The following is a 14,268-nucleotide window of genomic DNA, read 5'->3' as shown; positions in this document are numbered from 1 at the left end:
CCTGATTACTAGTGACGGGTATGTCCTGATAGCAGAGAACAGGAAGCATATCAAAACAAGAGGTGGTTTGTCTACTGACCTGATCCTGTATCACAAGTAGTTTTTGTCGATTTGGATACTATAAGGCAGCAAAACAGGATGGCAATTATAGGTGTTGGTACTAAGGATGATTTTTCTATTACAGTGGCAAAACGCCACAGTTGTACTTGAAAAGGCTAGAACAAAACATTTTTCTCCTGAATTCTGCAAGTTTGAAAGTAATGTTTTTCTTATGACCTAGAAAAAAGAATTTTAACTGGCATGTGGATATTTTATTTGTCCAATTGTATGTATGTGTTGAAATTGTACACGCTAATTCCTTTTGTTATATTTTCTCAAATATTATATTGGATCTTATACTTGTCCATTCTTAGACCTCACATCTGATGACTATCACTCTAGTAAGGTAATACTCTGCTCAACTTTAACATGGGTGATTTACTTGTCGTTATGGGAAATTTGTGGACTATAAGAAAGAAAGAAAGTTTAATCTCTATTTTAATTAAGTTCAGAATAGTAGCAACTTTTTTTCCACATGAGTGAGACTGATGAGAAAGTAGGCGATAATCTCTTTTCAACTAAAAATATTTGGAACTTCAATTTAAATTGGTGGAGGTTACCAAAGATAACACAGATTTAAAGGAGATAGATGGATTTCTTAACATCCACAAGATAGCTAACTGAACCACTATACAGAAAAAGAACTTAAAAGGGTACCTTTTAAAATATATTCGCCATTTAAAAATATTTAGTGTATGAAGAGAAAAGTTATTTCTAAAACAGTGAAATGCTATTATCTCTAGAAATAAAACAAGGGCATCCCCTTTCTCTCCTAGAATCTGCACCCTGTTGGGTGGCTACTTCAGGATGACATTGCTTGGGGGAAGCTTTTCAGTACCATCAGCTAATGGCACAGAGTAATTGGCATTTTGTGTCTGGTACATTTCCTTTCGGAAGCCCATAGGAGGTTTCAAATACCTGTTGAATAAATGAATATAAGAATGAATGAATGAATGAGTTAATGAGAGACTTTGGTTGCTACTTTGGCCTAACCCTGACTCTTATTTATTATAAGATTTGTGACCTTTAATTATGTTTTGTGACTTTTAGCAAGTTACTTTACCTATGACTGGTTCTTTGTCTATAAAGTGGAGTTAATAACACCTACCACATAATGTACTTAATAAATGCTTATTAGATGTCTGGATTAATCCAGTCCAATTTTCTGCGACCTGGGCATTTGACCTTTTACAAAATCTGGTGAGTCTTATGCACCCCAAATTTGAATATTACTTGTTTAAATTCTGCTGTTTATTGGGCAGGGCATTATGGGAGATTCCCAAGGCAGTAATAAAATGAATCAGACTGTCTGTCTTCAGTAAGTTACGTATAGTTAAAGGATAGATATAATGCGAACAAGCACAGAGAAAGGAAAGATTAATCCCTTTAAAGAACTGGCGAAACTCCTTATGGATCTAGCATTTGTAAGGATAAAGTGAGATTTTTTAAAATGCCTACATCAATATGTGTCACGTGGTAAATGCAGAACTATTGGTATTGTTATTTCCATATATTCTTTGTCCACTCACTCCATACATTTCTTCCTAATCTATAAGGCCTGTGTCTTTATTTTCCATAGATCTTCTCCAGCCAATTTACAAATTTCTCTGGGTGACTAGACTACCTTTTCTGAGAGACTTTTGTGATTTTCACTGTTTTATTCCGATAGGTGTGTGTGTGTGTGTGTGTGTGTGTGTGTGTGTGTGTGTGTTTCTCTTTTTGTAAACTAACATGCATTTTCTCATTTCCATTTTGTGACTGTGAACAAATTTTCATGAAAATGAAATTTCATTACAAACTCATATTGTACCCTGCTGTATATCCTGAGACTCATCGTATGATTTAAGAAAATTCACTTTCTAAACTGTAGAAGAGAAATCCATTTAGTTAACTCTTATTTAGTCAGGTTTTTCTGGCTTGTGGATTATTCAGATTCTTTACCCTGCAATTACAGCTTTTCTTTTATCTGTTTCTTTGCTTGTTAGGCATGAATAGAGAAAGAGAAAGAAACAGATCCAGTCAAAAGATTTAGCATGGGAACCAAAAGAAACTGATGGCTAAAGTAAGGCTCAGCATAGAGAATTCTGTTGGTATTAGAGAGGTGTTACAATTCTTGTTGGCAGAGGCATAACCCAGTGATCCTGGCATGGTTAGAATATTGATCAGAGATTTTGACCTTTCATCTTGCCACTAACTTACCATGTAACTTGTGCAAACCAATCAGTCTATTCACGTAATAGGGAAAATGCCTACATAATTTCGGATTCATGGTCCAAAGGAATGTCAGTAAAAGGAATTTAAAGAATTCACTGAATGCGGACAGAGTATTCTAGATGCTAAACAAGAAACCTCAAAAAAAAAAAAAATGTACCTTGCCTCTTAAGATATTACATGAGATGAAACTGGAAATGGGCTTTTTTTCTCTCCCTTTTCAGAATTTATTTAACAGTAGCATTAGGTATTATATAAAATATTTTAGAATTAATGATTTTATACTGCTTCTAAATTTAAAGGACTATTTTTATACCCATTTAATAGTGTATAAAACTGTGGCGTAGAATTTGAGGGACTTGCCCAAGTTAACTAGCTAAATAATGCTAAAATGAGGACTAGAATAGTTTTTCTGATTTTATGTTCACCAAAATGACAAACTCTAATTAAGAAGTGAACATTTTTGTTCTATTTATGAAAGTCTTATGTGTTTGTAGTCTGCTGTTATCACATTATCATCTGTTTAATTTTTGTTTTAAAGCAAACGAGGCAGATGATATTCGTTAAAGCAAAAATCGAAGATTTAGGACTAAGCAGGAATTTTCTGAATCATGAGGAGGAATTTTTTTCTGTGTTTGTAGCATAACAGAGTCCCACTCCCTGGTATAAAGAAGGCAAAGGCTTAAATTTTAAGCTAAACTTAAATTCAGGAAAAGTAGAACACTGATCATCTAGTCTTAGATTTGGATTCATCACTTATTATGACCTTGGACATGTCATTTCCCCTTCCCTAGTCTCTACTTCCTCATCTACAAAATGATCGTAACAGTATCTCTTTCTATAACATGAGGGTGATTTTGAGGATCAGAAGTATTGTAGAAGTTTGTAACATGAGCTATAACAATATTAGTGGCTTATCTCTAGTATAAAACCATATATTATCGTATTAACTCATATTGTTAGCAAACAAAATTGACTGTATCCTTTAGAGGTAAATCTTGACTTTAAAAGAAGGTTAAAAAAAAAAGTTCTAAAATCCTGTCAGTTAAGGGAATCCAAAAGCTATTGATTGTCTGAATCAAAAGGGAGGTTTTAAATTCAGCTTCTAAATTACTGAAAGATAAAAGCAGATAAAAAGTTAAAGTTGCTGTTCACAGATTTCATAACATACAGAAAGAACAGTGGAGTCAGGCAGGAGACAGGCTTTAGTGCAAAACTGGGCACCAGAAAAGCAAATACCCTCCTGAAGTCTAGTCTACTATTGCAAGGTCCATGAGAATGTCAGGTCTGATTGTAAAATAGGCGCTCAGTAATTGTTGAGTGAATGAATGAAGGAAGGAAGGAAGGAAGGAATGATGAGTAAACGCAAATGCATCTGCTTCTTTGTTGGCTGCTTTTCCAGTTGGAAGATCTGATCTTTTATCATTTGAATTCCAGAGAAACATCTTAAGCAAGTCATGTCTTTGGGCCAATCTGTTTCCAAGCTTGTTTGTGTTTTTCACATTCTTTTTTTGACCCGTGGTATTATTCTGTGACCTCTTACATGAATTCCAGTAGGTCATTCAGTTGGGACCCAAGGAAGTCAGTAAATTAAACTTAATGTTGGAATGGAATACATAGGGTGGGTGGCTTGGATTGCAATCAAATTAGGTCTGGTTAATCTTATTTTGGTTTAATCTATGTGGGAAAGAATAGAAATAGAGGAAAAACAAATAAACAAAAAGTAGGGGAAACTATTCTTGTATAATAATAAGCAGCTTCTGTATGAAATAGTTCTGAGGGCCAAAACCTAAATTATTTTTATTAGAAGTTTGGGGACAAGATTCAGCAAAGGAAAGATTAACTTCTCCAGTCGTCATAGTTGCTGTTTGCTTTTCCAGCTTTCCCAAGGCAGTATCTCTAGGCTTTTAAAATGTGGATGCTCCATACACAAGGCATGTAACTTAATATAGTTCATGATTTGTAATCTTCTCCAGGGCTCTAGAAATGGATAAACCCAGTCTTTGGGAAACCGCAGCAACTAGGGAGGCAAAAAAAGTTTCAAACATTGAGTTTATAGTGAAATATCCAGACTCAGTCTTGAGTTTCTTACATAGTCCTAAGGAGAAGAGCAGTAAGTGCAGTAAGTTCCTGAACTAATGCTTTCTTTAAGCTGATTCTCCCCTTCCTCCTCCCCCATCTCCCCCTCACAGTTATTTCCAACTTGCAATTTATTGGATCACTGAAGAATTAACTTTGGTACTGAGTTCAGGAAATTCCTTCTCTGAACTGGCTGAGAGCATTTGAGTAAAATGGGAAATTTCTTCAGAGCTACCTGGGAAGAGGGAAGCGAGGAGCACGCGGAGCCATTAGAGCGAGAGACCTTTAGTTTGGGGTTTGGACTGGGGAGAGGTGTGGATGGGATTGTTCCTTGAAGAGAATTTCCTGTGATTGCCTGGTTAAGTTCTTAACAAAGGAGAGAATCAAGGCCTACCATTCAGGAGCTTCTGGAATGTAATAATATTTGTTCTTGACACTTGAATTTCTCCTCCCATGGAAGTAAGTATTTTTTGCTCATTTAGTAGTGCAAATTAAATTTTCATTTAGAAAAGGGGAAGAGTCATCATACTCTTTATAACTTCTCATATTCAAACTGTGGCTTAAAGGTATGAATTTAAGGTACTGAAACACAGGAATATACTGTGGAATTTTCCCACTACTTGCTACAGAGTTCTAAGTACCTGTCTTCTGGGCTTAGTCTCCCTTGATGTTGGTGAAGGCTTCACTTGCCTGAGTAGAGGGAAGTAGCAATGGTTTTTCATCCGTCCCAAGCAGATGACTAGACCAAATGATTTATACAGTTCTTTTCAGCATTCAAATTAATGATTCAAAGCAGCAAATGAATTTTGGCTTTGATTAATTTCCCAAGAGCAAGTCTAGTTTGTGGTAATCTTGTATAGTATGGCTAACTTTTGGCTGCTTCAGGAATACTTAAGTGTTTTAAAAATTATTTTTTGTCACATAGTAATTTCTACATATAAGATTATATATATTATTAGACACACAAACACATATATAATACATGTTATACACTATAGGTTTAGGTTTGAAAAATAAGAAAGTGAAGATCTTAATATATACAGGCTAGCTCAAGAAATAACTCTAGTATTTGTTCACTGGAGTTACAAAAGTCTTAGAGTGAGTGCTGTTTGAACTGAAAGGATGCCATCATTTCATTCTCTGTTTTAGAGAAAGAAAGAAATGGTTACCATTTCATTTGTTCAGTTCTGATTCTCTCCTATAACTGGCTTTTTTGTTTTTTATTTTTGGAAATAGCATCTCAACCTATATTTACTGCCTCGGGCACTATTGATAATGTTTCACTTAAAGTAATTGTTGCTGCAAGGAAAATGGCTAGATTAATTAAGCCACATTCCAATAAATGACCTTTTTAAAGGGTTTATAAAACTGGGGACACATGCAGATGCCTTAAGTCTTTTTGAAACAAGGAGATGTATGTACAAATAATACACACTTGTGTATTATTTGTGTATTATTTGAAAGTGCTCTCTCAACTTGTTAAAGGTGAAAAGGTTGCGTGTAAAGTCATATATCTAGTCTAATCACAACCGCTTATCATAGTAGAAAGAAAATGAAACATTTCCTCATATCTATAGGTGATAGAATCGTCTTTCCTCTTTTTACTGTCATCTTTTCTAAACTTTATTAATAAAGTATATTTTTTCTTATACTGGAAAAGTCTCTTATCTTTATGAAAAATAAATGGATTGTCCCTGCAGTTTACAAGAGCTTATTCCAGCAGCATTTTTAGTGTGCTTCTGCCACCTTGTGCTTTCTGAAACCCATTACAGTGATCAACGAAGAAAGAATACTTAGGAAGGTTGTTAATTCCTTTGGAGATAAATTTTCATAGTGTAGGAGGAGGGTGAGAGGGAGACATATTTCAAATATGTGGAAGATATGTAAGAGAGAGGGAGGGAGGAGAGAGGGAAATCTTTCTAAAGGTTTGGGAGAATGTTTACTAGATTACATCGGTATTAAAGTTACATTTTATCACTAGGACCTGCAACCTGGTAAAGGGGGAGAGTTAAGACCTTGGTTTTAGTGCTGATAGCAATAAGCTCCTGAAGTAAGGTTTTAAAACATATTTTTATACTTTCTGTCCTCACCTGTTCTTTAAGTGTGTTCTTCTCTGCATAAAAACCTCAAGCAGACACTTGTGCCTAAAAAACTGTAGGTGGCTGGTTAAATGTGTTTCTTTAAATTAAATTGCCTGCTGTGTTTACATGAACTGTTTTTCTCTTTTCACATTATCATTCCAGACAACATTCCATTTGTTCAGCGCCTCAAACTATTTATATGGTCTGCTGCCCTGAAGTTATGCTGAGCTCTAGAAAGGAGAGACTTTACCTGGAACTTTGGCCTTCATGCTTGAGTGTAAACAAGCTTGATTTGATGTCTTGTCTAAGGAGCTGTCAGATCTTTCCTTTTAGGAATTCATTTAAATACATTTGATTTTGAAACAGTATTTAAGGAGCCATGGATGCAAATGAGTAGCATGATAGTGGAATGGTCTTTCCTGTTTGCTAAAATATTTGCAGCACCAGGCCCGAGGCATACTTATTTATGCTTTGGTGTCATACTTGCATTGAAGAATTATGACTGTGACTTTAACTAGAGAGTTACAATCTCAGAAGGCTTGACTGGTACAGAAACCACATTTATTGAGCACCCACTACAGTGCAGGCCAGGTACCAGGCTTTTTAAAAGAACATGTAGTCACATATAGTCCCCTCGGTAAGAATTGTGAGATAGGTATTTTCTTCCTTATTTCACATTTGAGGAAACAGATTAAAGATTAAATGGCTTGCCCAAGGTCACATAGCTTAGAAATGGCACTGTAAAAATTTGAACTCAAGTATTTCTGACTTTTAATTCTATACTCTGTAAAGAGTACACTATCACAAATGGTGAGGATCTTTATGGTCATGTGGTCTGAAAAGGAAAACCAAGTCTAGAAGGGATCGATAAGAAGGTTCGGACAAAAAGCAGGAGAGCCTGCTGGGAGGCATGCTGGCAGCCTCGGCATCAGCACCAGCTCCTGAAACCACACACTTTCTGATGGAGCCCGGTGCTGCTGGGGTTGGCAGAGCATTACAGGCAGAGCAGTAGCACTGCCCCAGTACCTTCCAATCTTCCCTATTTGGTCAGTTCTGACTTCCATTAGTGCAATAACCTCCAAACCAATCTCCTGGCCTCTATTCTCGCCCCGCCTCCAAACTGTTCTTCACGCTGCATTTGTAACAACCTTTCTGAAGAACAAATCAGATCTTGTTGCTCCTGAGCATTAACTCTTTCAAGGGTTTCCTGTTATAATTAGGATAAAGCCCAGATTCTTTAGCATGACTTGTTAGCCCCTGAAATCCCCAGCCTCAGTTATGCTGACTGCCCACCACAAACACTGCTGCTTCAGCTCAGCGGGACTTCTTCCTGCTCTCCTTCAGCTGGACCCTGTCTTCTCTCTTCTCAGCATTGGGCATGTTCTCCTGTTTCTTTTAGCGCCAGTCATTCTTCCTTCTTTGTCTCTCTTGCTCCCACTTGTATTTTCCAGTCTCTGCTTAAAAGTCACTTCTTTCAGAAAGCCTTTCTGAACCCCTTCTCCAGCTCCACTTCAAATGTGTCAAACAGCGCTCTGTTCTAAAGTGGCACTTGTCACACTGCATTATAACTACCTCATTCATCGAGACACAATTCACATACCACAAAGTTCACCCCTTTAAAGTGTGTGGTTCAGTGGTTTTTAGTATATTTACAAAGTTATGTGGCCATCACCACTATATGATTTCAAAACATTTTCATCACTCCCAAAAGAAACCACACACCTACGAGAGCCCATTCTCCTTTCCCCCCCATCCACTGAAAACTACGGATTTAATTTCTACCTCTATGGATTTGCCTATTCTAGGCATTTCATATAACCAGAGTCATACAATAGTTGTCCTTTTGTATCTGGCTTTTTAAACTAAGTGTGATGTTTTCAAGATTTATCCATGTTGTAGCATGCATCAGAACTTCATTTCTTTTCGTGGATGAATAATATTCCATTGTACGGATATACCACATTTTGTTTATCCATTCGTCAGTTGATGGTCATTTAGATTGTTTCTTCTTTTGGCTATTATGAGTAATGCTTCTATGAACATTTGTGTACAAGTTTTTATATGATAATACGTTTTCAATTCTCTTGGATATATACCTAGGAGGAGAATTACTGGGTTGTATGGTAGCTATTTTCTACAGCAGCAATACCACTTTACATTCCTACCAACAATGTCTGAGGGTTCTAATTTCACCATATCTTTGTCAACACTTGTTACTTCCTGCAGTCTTTTTTTCTTTTTTATAATAGCCATCCTAGTGGGTGTGAAGTTACAATTGTCTTGTAATTGGCTTGTTTCCCTCATGACATTAAACTCTGGGAAGGCAAAGACTATGCTAGGTCTTGTTTATTATTGTACTCCAGTGTCGTACACATTGAGTAGGTACTCAATATCTGCAAAATGGGCAAGAAGAATTTGCTTTGTTTCTGTAAATCCCTAAAATATAGTGGCCAGAATATGAAAAGAGGTTCTGGCTGCCAGTCCACACACTTACTCACCAGAGTGCCACAGGATCTTAATAACCAACTAAGTAGGTGGCTCCATGGCTTTAATATTCTTATCTGAGAAGTTCCTGCATGGAGAATGGCATGAGTTCTCATTTAACCAGCTCAGAACGGGTAGACCATACTCAACTCTGCTGGCGTCTTAATCTGTGATTTGAGGGAGTCTTCCTATTCCAAACACATTTTCTCAGGGCATGGGAACATTGCCCAATGAGAAAGCCATTCATTCTGAGTGAAAGTGAAGAAGAAAAAAGCAAAACAAAAGTTCCTTTACTGGAAATGGACAAGCCACATCGATTATACATTCAGAATAATACAGATCGAAGCCAAGTTGTCATGTTCTGAAACAACTCTATTTAGCCAAGTTACAGCTGGGATCTGCCTCTTCTACTGTTTATCTTTTTCTAGCTGTCTGTTTTTATTTGTCCCAGCGTGCCAAAATCTTGGATTTGTAAAGGTGAACTGGAAGCAAAGAGGTGCTTGTTCCCTGATTTTCTGTGGGCACAGTTATGCAAAGAAGGTGCCTGTAAAAGAAAAGACATGATGCCTTCTTGGTAACGCTCCTGGCTTGCGAGCAGGTGGGTGAGGGCCATGAGTGCCATCTGCAAAACTCTGGAATCTATCTCAATCCTTTGTCAACGTTCCACCTAGTCAAGTTTTGCTCAGTCAGGAGTAGTCTTCAATGGCATTTTCTTCTGCCTTTGTTTTTCTGTACTTTTTTCTTTCTTTGCCTGCTGTGAGAAACAATGATGCTCAACCCTGGGAGCCTTCTGCTGAAAGTAATCTTTAAATCTTGGGACTAATTTTCAGCTCTATCTTCCCCTCAGTAAATGTGGATTTGCTGAGTAACAATCCTCACCTGACTAATTTCAATAAACTTTTCCTCTATTTTATCTTTCTCCTCTAAAACATAGTATGTACTCATGATCCTTTGAGAGGAGAGGATAGGAAAGGAGAAGAGAGACCTTTGGGAAAGTCTTAGATAAACAGTACTGACCTTGTGCAAAGAGTGTTAATGTTATTATATATCAGTGAAAATACCAAAGATAGAAAATATAACATAGCAATCTTTGTCCAAATATGGCCCACTTGAACTCTGGCTGGTATTTCAGCATTATAGGAAAATTCCAGAAACCTCTCTGGCTGCAAAAGTTTTCCTCACCTTATCTGCCTCTGCTGATAAACCGGGGATGAGCTTGATATCAGCAGGTGTCAGTTGTTTGAAGAAGTACAGAACCAGTGTTGGGACAGCGATATCCATGCCTATGTGCTATCCTTTACTTGATTTCTTTAATACTCCCTGATTTATAATTTCACCCAGGTCTCTAGTCATTAAGTTAGTTTCATGACTTCTTAAAATATTAATCTCAGAGAAGTCACATACTCGCCTGCCTCCATGCAAGGGTGCAAGGTCTATGTCTGGGAGCACTAGCTGCACTCCTAGGAATTCCGCCAAAAAAGCCCAAAGCTTCTAGTAACTTTGCTTTATTTGGCACACTAGGACCAAATTTACTGGGCCCCAGTTTATGCTTTCAGTGCCTGGAGTGAAAGAAACCTGTGGCTCTCGGCCTCTGTGTTTGCATACATGACTAATCTACTGATAGCTTTTGACCAGCTGGGCAACCCTGCTTTGGATCAAGCCAAACACTTATAACTTGGATATGGAGACAAAACAGAATCTTGTACAAATAGGCTGTGCTGGATTATTTAACTCTTCATTTCTTTAAAGAGTTCCTTTTGTTCTTGAGGATAGCATATGAGGAAAATTCCCAAATTCAGGCAGAAGTTCAGAAGAACAAACATGCAAGCTTAAACTCTGGATACTGAATTGTGCTAAGAAATTGGGCAGGATTGTTATGGACGTACCAGGAACTTTGGCCTGGACAATTCATGCTGCGCCGTGATGTGCAGCTGGATGTATCCACCCCGGGCTTGTTTATTTATAGTGAAAACCGAAGGAAAAACGCTGAAACATCATGTCACAGAATGTGCAGGTGGGCCTGCCTTAGTACTGAAGCTGGAGAAATTGGTTTCTGCGGTTAGTGATGACACTGCCCTCTAGTGGTCTGCCTGCAACGCACATGAATAAACCTCAGGTGTAGCTCAGTTCACCAAAAAGTCCTACCCAAATGAACTCCTAGATTGTGTGTGGGAGAGAGAAAGGGAGGAGCGGGAGGAAGCGAGAGAGGGAGAGGATTCGTGTCAATGTAGCTCATCACAGCGGCTCTGAGGCGCTAGTCACTGTGCTTCTGAGGTCTCGTTAGGGCTAAAGGGAAAACATTTTTTTCCCAGGATTTCAGCAGGTTATACTAGCTAAAAATCTTTAGGATTCGTACTAGCCTCCAAAGCTTTGTACCAGCTTTCCTGGGCCCACATTCCATTCCAAGGTAAGTCACTAAACATGCTGAGTGGAGGAACCGTTTGCTGCAAGACCAAGCTCCTTCTTTTGCATCCTCTACCTTTTTTTTTTCCGGATGCCCTTTAGGCCTCTCTGTTATCTCCCCAAATATTCTTGCTGCACTTTGCACTTCACTTCCTGCTGCCTTCCCACAGAAGAACTCTTGGCTTAATTCCTCAGGTGCCTGTGGGCAAGAATGTTTAGGGAGCTGTCTCAGCCCTTAGGGAATGACAGGAATGCTGAGAATTTCAGGCACTACTTTGCAGACCCCAAGGAAAGAAAGTTTTGGCCCAGAGTAGGGCAGAGGGGCCTTCAGAACACCTCAGATCACAGTGACCTTCATCTATGGAACTGCCCCTGAAGCCAGACCTCGTCTGGAAATCCTTCCCTGTCTGCTGACCTAGAAACGGAGGCCTCTGGGAAAGGTAGTGGTTGTGTAGCAAATAATAGATATGCAAACTGTGAGTTATTTGTTGTAATATTTTCATTGAATTCAACATAATTGGCAAACAAAATGAGGCAACCTTGTAGCTATCAGTCCTTGCAGGGTTGCAATGTATGCTACTGTATCTATGTTTGCTACATCCTGGAACTTTTGGAGTCTTCTTCCAGGAAAGAAGGGGAAAAGGGAGAGAATTTGACTCAGTATTATCAGAGTCTCTCTGGCTCTCTATCCACATTAACTTTTTTTTATTTGGTTATTTTTTAACGTTTTGTACTTAACTCACTTAATTATATATGGATGACCACCAAATCACCTCCTACTCTACTCCGCCACCCACCGCAACGACCTTTGTGACAATTAGAAGAATCTCACTTGGGGAACAAGATTTGGTTGGTTCGGTTAATGCAAGTCTCCCGTTTGTAATTATTTATTTACCTATTATCCTGAGGCGTGTCTGGCTGTTGATGAAGAGTTAATATTACTCTCAAACAATGCAGCCACCTCACACCGCCACTGTGCTCCACCTCTGTCTTCATAAAATCCCCCTTGGAAACATAAATGTGTCACCTAGGACAGGCAACACTTCAACTTGAATTTAAGGAATACAAACACTAACATGGGCAATCACTTTTGTGAGGATCTTCTCGTGTTAGAGTATAAACATGAAAGGGTTTTATTTTCCCCGTGAATGCTACTAACTGTTCTGTCAAAACCCACTTTGACTGCTGGGTAGTAAGCTACTTCAACGATGTCTCAGCCCACTTCCATGACTTTCGTCACTTCCATTTCATTAAAACAGTACCACTGAAATCTTAAGTCTCGGTAGGGTTTGTTTTAGTCAAAAAATCATTTTTCTATTAAGAGATCTCATCCTTCCTTCTCTTGCCTACCTTCAGAAAGTGCTGGAGGGTGAGAAGGGGTCTTGATCTGCTTGCTCACATCCCAGCCCCCATTCCCATATTTACCCTCTGATGTAGGAACTGAAGTCGACACTGACACCTCTTACCTGCTTGCTTCTAGTGAGGATGTCTTGTGCTCACCTCTTCTCTCTGTAGGCTGTGGCTGCTAATCTGGCCAACAGTGTCTGTTGCTTAATTCTGTGTGGAAGGAGTCTGAATGCAGGTTTTTTTTTTTTTTTTTTTTTTACTGGGGCACATGTGCTAGTTCTTCAGTGGGCTCTATAGGCTACCCCTGGCCAGGCTCCAGGTAGAGATCTCTTGGGTACACTATTTCCCTTTATACCATGGTGCATACAGCTTCGTGGGAAAGCATGATGGCTTAAGCCCAGCCACCTTCCTTGGAGTCAGTCAGAGCCATGTGAAAGCCTTGTATTCTTGCTACTCCAAAGGGTGGCAATGCAGCCTGCCTTCTGGTACTTCCTATCAACTTTGACAGCTCTCTCTTGCTCTTCTCTTGACTCTCCCAAGGATCAGGTGCTGTGCCAGACCAGTGATTTGCCAACTTTCCAACCAGAGCCAATCTCTAGTCCTCAACATAGTGGTAGTGGTGGGAAGCAACATCTGAATTTTAGTCTTATTGTGCGGAGGGCCCTGCTCTAATCCTCACCCAAACAGCGAGGGGCAGTGGGAACGATAGTTGCCACTTTTCCTCCAAGAGGTCACCCTTGTCTTTCTCCCACTCTTCTTCTTTCATCAAAGAGTGGGTCTGCTGTTAGCCCTAGCTTCATATTAGATTTTGTCAGTCTGGAAGTGGGACCTGAATCTCTGTAGTTTTTTTTAAAATCTCCTAGTGATTTTGGTATACAGCAAGGGTTAAAAACTCTACATGACTAGTGGAGGACAGAACGCGACCCCGAAGGGACAGCTTTTAGAAGTAATTCTAAAGTGAGAGACAGGTTAGTATAAGAAAAATATGGCTCTTGACATGTGACTGAAGAAAGCAGATTTCTCTGTGGGTGGTTTGAGTGATAAAGAATTTAGAGAGAGGATCCTGGAATAGTTCTATTATCCCCCGATTTTTCTTTCTAATCATTTTGTTTTTCTCACCATCAAATACCCAATCTCACTCCTCGAAAAATATTTATTGGCATTTTTGCTCTTGAACTTTTTCTTAACATTGCTGGTTGGGTTGCACAAACCACTGTGCCCGAGGCTTTGTTTTAGACATGGTTCTTGCCTTATAACATAGTAGAGTGTAGAGATAAGATGAGATTTAGGCAAATAATTACCATACAAAGCAGCTGGTCTCTTTGAAGAGGCATAGCTCCTGGCTTCCAGAACAATGATTGCTACTTCCCCCTATGGCACTTAAAGTCTCTCTACTCAGATATCTAGCTTTCTCTTCTTTCTAGGCCTTTTTCACCTGCTAAAATCGTGCCTAATGCCTTACAGTGAGCCCTGTGTAGGTGGTTGACCCCACAGTTTGGGGAGATGGCAGGTATCTCTTTTTTGTGTCTCTTTTTTCGGAGTTAGAAAACTTTTTACTTCATTG

The 14,268-nt window shown here is 38.9% G+C and overlaps 2 long non-coding RNA genes across 2 annotated transcripts in view; one reads left to right on the top strand and one right to left on the bottom strand.

Annotated features, from left to right (window-relative positions):
• Positions 1 to 4,083: 4,083 nt before the first annotated feature.
• Positions 4,084 to 12,896, bottom strand: LOC112472258. The gene is made up of 2 exons (XR_003043591.1): positions 12,824 to 12,896; positions 4,084 to 4,330 (listed from the first exon to the last, which is right to left on the bottom strand). It is a non-coding gene; the product is annotated as an uncharacterized LOC112472258 (long non-coding RNA).
• The window catches only part of LOC107196529, a 34,874-nt gene continuing 32,001 nt past the window's right edge, over positions 11,396 to 14,268 (top strand). The window contains exon 1 of the long non-coding RNA XR_001517946.2: positions 11,396 to 11,797. This is a non-coding gene — a long non-coding RNA (uncharacterized LOC107196529). The remainder of the gene's footprint in view (positions 11,798 to 14,268) is intronic.

The sequence above is a fragment of the Pteropus alecto genome, unplaced genomic scaffold (genome assembly GCF_000325575.1).
Source record: "Pteropus alecto unplaced genomic scaffold, ASM32557v1 scaffold76, whole genome shotgun sequence".
NCBI classification, from domain to species: Eukaryota; Metazoa; Chordata; class Mammalia; order Chiroptera; family Pteropodidae; genus Pteropus; species Pteropus alecto.
Note: the sequence above shows the minus strand (reverse complement) of the source record. Positions and strands in the feature narration are given on the sequence as shown.